The 6,429-nt window shown below is 44.6% G+C and overlaps 1 pseudogene; it reads left to right on the top strand.

Annotated features, from left to right (window-relative positions):
* Positions 1–3,211: 3,211 nt before the first annotated feature.
* LOC119288698 overlaps positions 3,212–6,429 on the top strand; it is a 6,919-nt pseudogene continuing 3,701 nt past the window's right edge.

Genomic DNA, 6,429 nt, shown 5'->3' on the forward strand with positions numbered 1-6,429 from the left:
GTGCTCATAGAGATAGAGTGTATGTTTGTGTAGGGATGAGTGTTTGCTCGTGTATATGAGTGATGTATTCTAAAAAATGTCGTGGTAGTCTGCAAACCGGACATGGCATTTTTGCGGCATCCGCGAGGTGGAGTCCTCTCTTTGGTATGCAATCTCGCTCTCGGTGGTAGTTTGCATGCACGTGTGATATATAGATGATAAAAACCCTCCCAGCTTCTTCTATCACAAGTGTTTTGTTTTCAGGAATGCAAAAGAAGTTACTCCCTCCGTAAAAGAAATATAGGAGTGTTTAGACCACTAGCTCCTATATTTCTTTACGGGGAGTATAAAAGAACACGAGCGCATGTTTGATTTGTGATGTGCCTTCTCCTGGACGTACACCAGTACACGCACGGTAACACGGTTGGCTACTGCCTACTGGTAACCGAACCTTCATTTAGCACCATCTTCACATTCATGTGGCCGCTAGGTTGGTTATAGTCTCATGGTGAGATTAATTTAGACCAGTATCATGCATATAACCCTGGTCTATGTTATCATATTCATAGTACAAAGTACATTATCTAGTAGATTGTAGATTCATTTTGCCGGCAGATCCTACCTGACACTTCAAGCACCCGATCTTGTGAACTGGGCTGAGTCATCTATTATTTATTTCTTCTACCTATTTTAATATGCAAGAAACTAGGCACATAACGGGATTTAACATGAGACCTCATCGTTCGAAGGAAGCGCAACAACCATCGGGCTCTCTCACTTGTTTGTGCACAGTTACTTCATTTCTTCCTTTTATTTCGTTCTTCAATTCAGTTTGTTCTTTTTTTTTCTTTTTTCTGTTCTTGTTCTTTTACTTTTTTCTTTTTCTTAAATGTGCTTTTTTCTTTAATTTGTGATTTTTTTCGCAAAATCAATGTACTACTTCCTTTCATGTTCGATAAACCTTTTCAAATTTGATGATTTTTTTCAAATTCGCTACACTTTGTTTTTCAAAATTGGCGAAGTTTTTTAAAATCGATGAATTTTTTAAAAATTGGTGCACTTTTTTCAAGTTTGATGAACTATTCTTCAAAATTGATGAACTTGTTTCAAAAGTCTATGAACTTTTAAAAAATTTGATGAACTTTTTTTCAAAATCAATAAAATATTTTTTAAATTTGGTGAACTTTTTAAAATTCGATGACTTTTTCCAAATTGATTAACTTTTTTTCAAAATCGATGACCTTTTTCTTAAATCCAATGATATTTTTAAAAAGTTGTGTACGTCCGTAGTTGGTGCACGGGCTAGGGAAGTGAAATTCCCCCCTAATTTTTAACACCCCACTTGCCATTTTAAAGTTTGATTTTAGTTTTTCGTAAAGAGGGGAATACCCACGCATGCATAAACTTCTTTTTAACCAACTCATGTGTCACTCAGGAGGAGCGACCCGAGGGATCCAGAGCGGCGCCTCATCGGTGCCACCCGTGCCGCCGTAATGCCTGCCGCGGTGGTGGTGGGGCTTGCCCACCTGTACGCGGCGCTCCCTCCCGGCGGCACACTCCTCTCCCATGGTGGCCTATTCCTCGAGGCTCGTCGAACGGCAGATCGGTCCCGTTGTTGCTTGGCCGCAGTCGGGTGGCAACTGCTGGCTACATCGTGACATCAAGGGATCAGCGCCAAGACACTCATGCACCGGGAGGATGAGTAGCCTTCGGTTGTGGCAAGCAGTCACAGGATCACGTATGTGGGTTGTCCCCGGCATCCACCTCCAGATCCATGGGGGGTTCAAGGTTTGCGATCTCAGAATGGTCTTAGCCGAGTCCAGATCTACCGTTGTGGGACGCCTCTCCCTGGTGGAGTACAACGCTTGAGAGGAGATGACCGATTTGGCTAGGGTCGTACGCCCGATGGTGGTGATTTTTTAACCTTCTCGAGTGACCATTTTGTCGGCCGCTTTATCTTCAAAATATTGGAAATCAACCATCTTGAGTTGCCATATCGAAAGTGACAGCCTAGGTATTTTATTGGGAAAGAAGCTCTCGTTGTCGGCACCCCTTGTAGTATACGGTTAAGATTTGGAAGATTGCATCGAATTGGCACAATCGAGATCTTTTGAAATTGGTGCATAACCTCGTCACCTCCCCGATTCCACCCAAGATGGAGGAAAGGTTGACAATTCCCTCCTAATAGGAGCCACAAAGACCGCAGCGTCGTCTGCATATAGAGAGGTTCGCACCATTGCCCCACGCCCGCAAATCTTATGAGGAAGACCTTTTCGAGTTGCCAAGCCCAGGATTTTAAGCAGGGGGTCGATCGCAAGGACAAAAGGAGGGGGGAGAGGGGATCCCCCTGCCTAAGACCATGTCCATGCTTGATAGGGGGACCGGGCAGCCCATCGAGAAGAATACGTGATGATGATGAGGATAACAGAGTGGCAATCCAATTCCAAAATTTTGCGGGGAACCCCAGTCGCCGAAGGAGGTCAAGAATATACTCCTACTTGATCGAGTCAAAAGCCTTCTCGATGTCAAGCTTGAAAAGGAGGGTGGGGGTCTTGCATTTGTGGAGCCTTCCGGCAAAATTCCGGACATACATGAAATTGCCGTCGATGCTGCTCCTCTTGATGAAGGCACTTTGGCTGTTGGAGAGCAAGCGTATGAAGAGGACATAGGTGATTATTTTATCGATGTCATGGATAAGGCTGATGGGCTGATAGTCCGAGATGCCCTCCGCACCCTCCTTTTTGGGCAAGAACACGAAGTTGGCAGAGTTGAGCCACTGAATATTGGAGGTGCATATAGTGAACTAAAGCATTAGATAGTCCTCATCCCGAAGAATTTGGTGGTTGCATCACCATCCGTCAAGTTTGCAATCCCTGCACATTGACTCTTCCTCCCGCTCAATGAAGAATTAGTCATCGTTGTAGTCTCAAAAGAAAAACAACCAATGTAATAATAGGCTTCTAGCTTAGTTTGGGATGGGCATGCCGACCTAAGGTCAGGTGTGCAAGCTGGATCATTCATTCTCCCCCCGGGGTCAAAAGCCAACCTGGCTAGCTACTATACTCTACTCTCCCCCAACCGAACCAAACCAAACAATTCCCTTGATTGATGTCGATGACAACAACAACCACTCCTACAATTCCCTTGACTGGAGTATTATTATCAACCCGCACCCGCCCCAGCCAACAATGTATTCTAAGCCGTTGGCCACGGGCACACGCACGCACAGCGCATGGGGAAGACATCGTGGAGCGCATTGTTGGGCCTCGGCTGCTTCAGCTCCCACCGCGACCACGCCAGCGACGACCCCCGACCGCCCAGGCCGGCGCCGCTGCCTAACGACGACGGCCTTAAGACAGGCACCGGCGTGACACCGTCGCCGGAGGATCTGCCCGTGTCGCTTGCGGGGTCCGGCGTGGAGGCGTTCACGGTGGACGAGCTCCGGACGGCGACGCGGGATTTCTCGACCAGCAACTTCGTCGGCGAGGGCGGGTTCGGGCCGGTATACAAGGGCTATGTCGACGAGCGGCTCAAGCCCGGCGTGCGCGCGCAGGCAGTCGCCGTCAAGCTGCTCGACCTCGAGGGCTCGCAAGGACACAAAGAGTGGCTGGTAAGTCAGTCATTTTACTTTTTATTTTTTTTGGTTTATATATGGGTCCATCTGTCTAGAGGAGTAGCAACTTGAAAGCATCTGAGAGAATTATTCCGTATTTGACAGTTTTTAAAAATGTGCTTCCCTATTTAGCCCTAAAAAAATCTACCCTGCTTGGCACTATAGTGTAAATTTTGCTTCTAATGTGAAACTTTCATCAATTTTGACTATGCCCGGACTCCTTCCTATGACGGCTCATGAAGAATGATAGTAGTGAGGGCATTCCGTCTAGAGTGCCTCCCTCTTCGACGGGGAGTTCGCGCAGTGTGCAATGGAGTTATGGGGGTCTTGGGACGCAACTCGACATCAAAAGTATTGGTGAGGCTTGCGCTCAAGAATCATCTTTTTTCGGATTACCTGGCGAGGAGGCCGTTGCCGAACCCTGCATGCTACGCTCTTTGTTGTTAGGCGTCAGAGGAGGTTGATCATGTGCTTCTGAAGTGTGTGTTTGCGTGAGAGATTTGGTATCGTATCTTACTTCCCATCAAACGACGGTGCCTTGTATTCTCTCTACGTGCGGACTCAGCAGTACCACGACGCCCCCCCCCCCCTATTGTAAGGAAGTCAATTCCTTGATGGTCATTACTCTCTGCTTCATTTGGTTAGAATGTAACAAACGCGTGTCTGAGAAGATCGCTTTCCTGCCATCTTTGGTCGTTTCACGGTCTCTGGTATTGGATTAGCACACCAAGTTCTCCTCCTGGAAGCATATGCGGAAAAGGTGGATTTGCACCATATGTCTTAGGACTTGTGTGTGTGTGGGGGGGGGTGCTGATGGTAGCTTGTGACCTTCTGGCATGTTTCTCATGTTAAACCTTCTCCTATCTTAATACAAAAGGCACTCAAGTCTCATGCATATTTTTAACAAGAAGAAAACCCGGTGTATCTTGTGAAAAAATATGAAGCAGAACATAATGCTTTCAATGGAGTGCATTGGTGGTCGTCCATTGGTTACAACTAGGGTTGAGACTTGAGAGCAAGTGAGGTGGCATTTGTTCGAGGGTGCTGGTGTCTATGCAAATGCCTTCGCCGGTATTATCGGTCCATTGAAAGTGGCACCCCTAAGCAATGTCCCCACTTTGTATGCGTCGTCAAGGCTTCGTCTACTCCTCTTGGTTCTCCTAGGCTGATTTAACATGTTGTGGCAACTTAGCCGTAGTGGTGCACGAGGAAGGTGTATTGTCGGGGCTAGCGACGATAACATCCTTGGGACATGTTCCCTTCCACGGAGGCATCATTACGAGACCTTGTTTTTCTCCTCTGGATCTTGCCAGCTAGTAGGAGTATTGTCCTGTGGAATGGTCTCTTCATCTGAACAGACTCCTACATGGTTGTGCGGGCAAAGCACGCATGGAGTGCTCTTGTGTGCGGGTTGTCGGCATGTTGGCTTTCACAATCTGGTGTTGAGGGTCACCCACGTGATGCATGTGTGCGGGATGAGTTTTATATTCTGTTAAGCTTCCTTTTGTGTAATTTCTTTTAAAAAATTGAAGTTTATTTTTTTAAAATTTCAAGTTTTTCGAAGTAAAAAAAATCAAACTTCGAATTCCGAAATCAGAAAGTTCAAAATACAAAAGGTTGGAATTCTCGAAGTTCTAAAATCTTGAAAGTTTCAAATTCTAAAAGTTGCAGCAAAAAGAAAGTCGGTACTACAATTTTTTTAAGTGCCAGTTTTTTCAAAAACACAACTTTTTGGGTATGGATCATGCTCTCGCTGCATGGTGGGCGCCCGCTAGAGAACCCCGCGTGTCTTCATCTTTGGGGCAGCGGCAAAAGGTGCTTCTATTATTTGGTGGGTCATCATATATTTTCGCTCGGTATTTTACACATGTTTTTCTCTTACTAACATAGGTTGGTGCCCTCCGTGTTGGAGTGGGGTGATGTTGTGGCTGGCTAGGACCTTTGCATAGACGAACAATATTTATTTCACACAAAAATGATAGTATTCCTTTAATAAAAATATGTTTATTTCCCTCGCCCTTACCACTTTAATTCAGCATATGTGACATGCATCCGTTGAGGCTATTGGTGTTTCAAGTTGAGCTTATATTCTTTTCTTTTGACACCTGATCTTCTTTCCTGCCTTGGAACCTGGTTACTCGGCTTCTTACGGTAGCCAATTTGAGACTCATTATTGTAGAATTAGTGTAATGTCTTTTCTCTAAAAACATGTTTTTTATTATATTTTTGAAAAGTCGGTATACCACAACTTTCACTTTAGTCATTGCATTATTTCTTAACCCCAAATACCTTGAAGTTTGTATTACTATAACTTTTCTATAAAATAGGCTTCATCCAAACAAGCACTAGGGTTAATGTAGATGGAAATTACTCATCAAATAGTATGTGGGCTAATCCAGGTATTTCCGATGGTTACATCTCCTATAACAGAGTCGTAGTTTAAAGGTGAGAAAACTGCATTGTAGTTATAACTCTCACAATTCAAACTTTCGGTGTTAATTTTATTCTTTCACGTTATGATGAGGGTGACAAAAGATACAAAATTCTTTTTCAGTTCGGTAGTACCTTCCAGGAGATAGAGTCTTCTCCCTTCTTCAAATTCATTAATCTCGAAGGATCTAGAGAGGGGTAAAGTAAGTGACTACAAATTTTAGTATTTTTTCCTTGGATATTAATGGTAGCGCGGATAAAGGAAGATCTTTAGATACGCAACTAAGTGAGAACCCTATATGAAGAACAACTCGCAAGGTAATTAGCTTTAGCGCAATAAAAAGAAAGAAATGGTAGAATTAACTGAAGACATGGAGACAAAGATTTATCCTCAACACTTCTTTGGG

This window comes from Triticum dicoccoides, chromosome 4A, assembly GCF_002162155.2.
Source record: "Triticum dicoccoides isolate Atlit2015 ecotype Zavitan chromosome 4A, WEW_v2.0, whole genome shotgun sequence".
Classification (NCBI taxonomy): Eukaryota; Viridiplantae; Streptophyta; class Magnoliopsida; order Poales; family Poaceae; genus Triticum; species Triticum dicoccoides.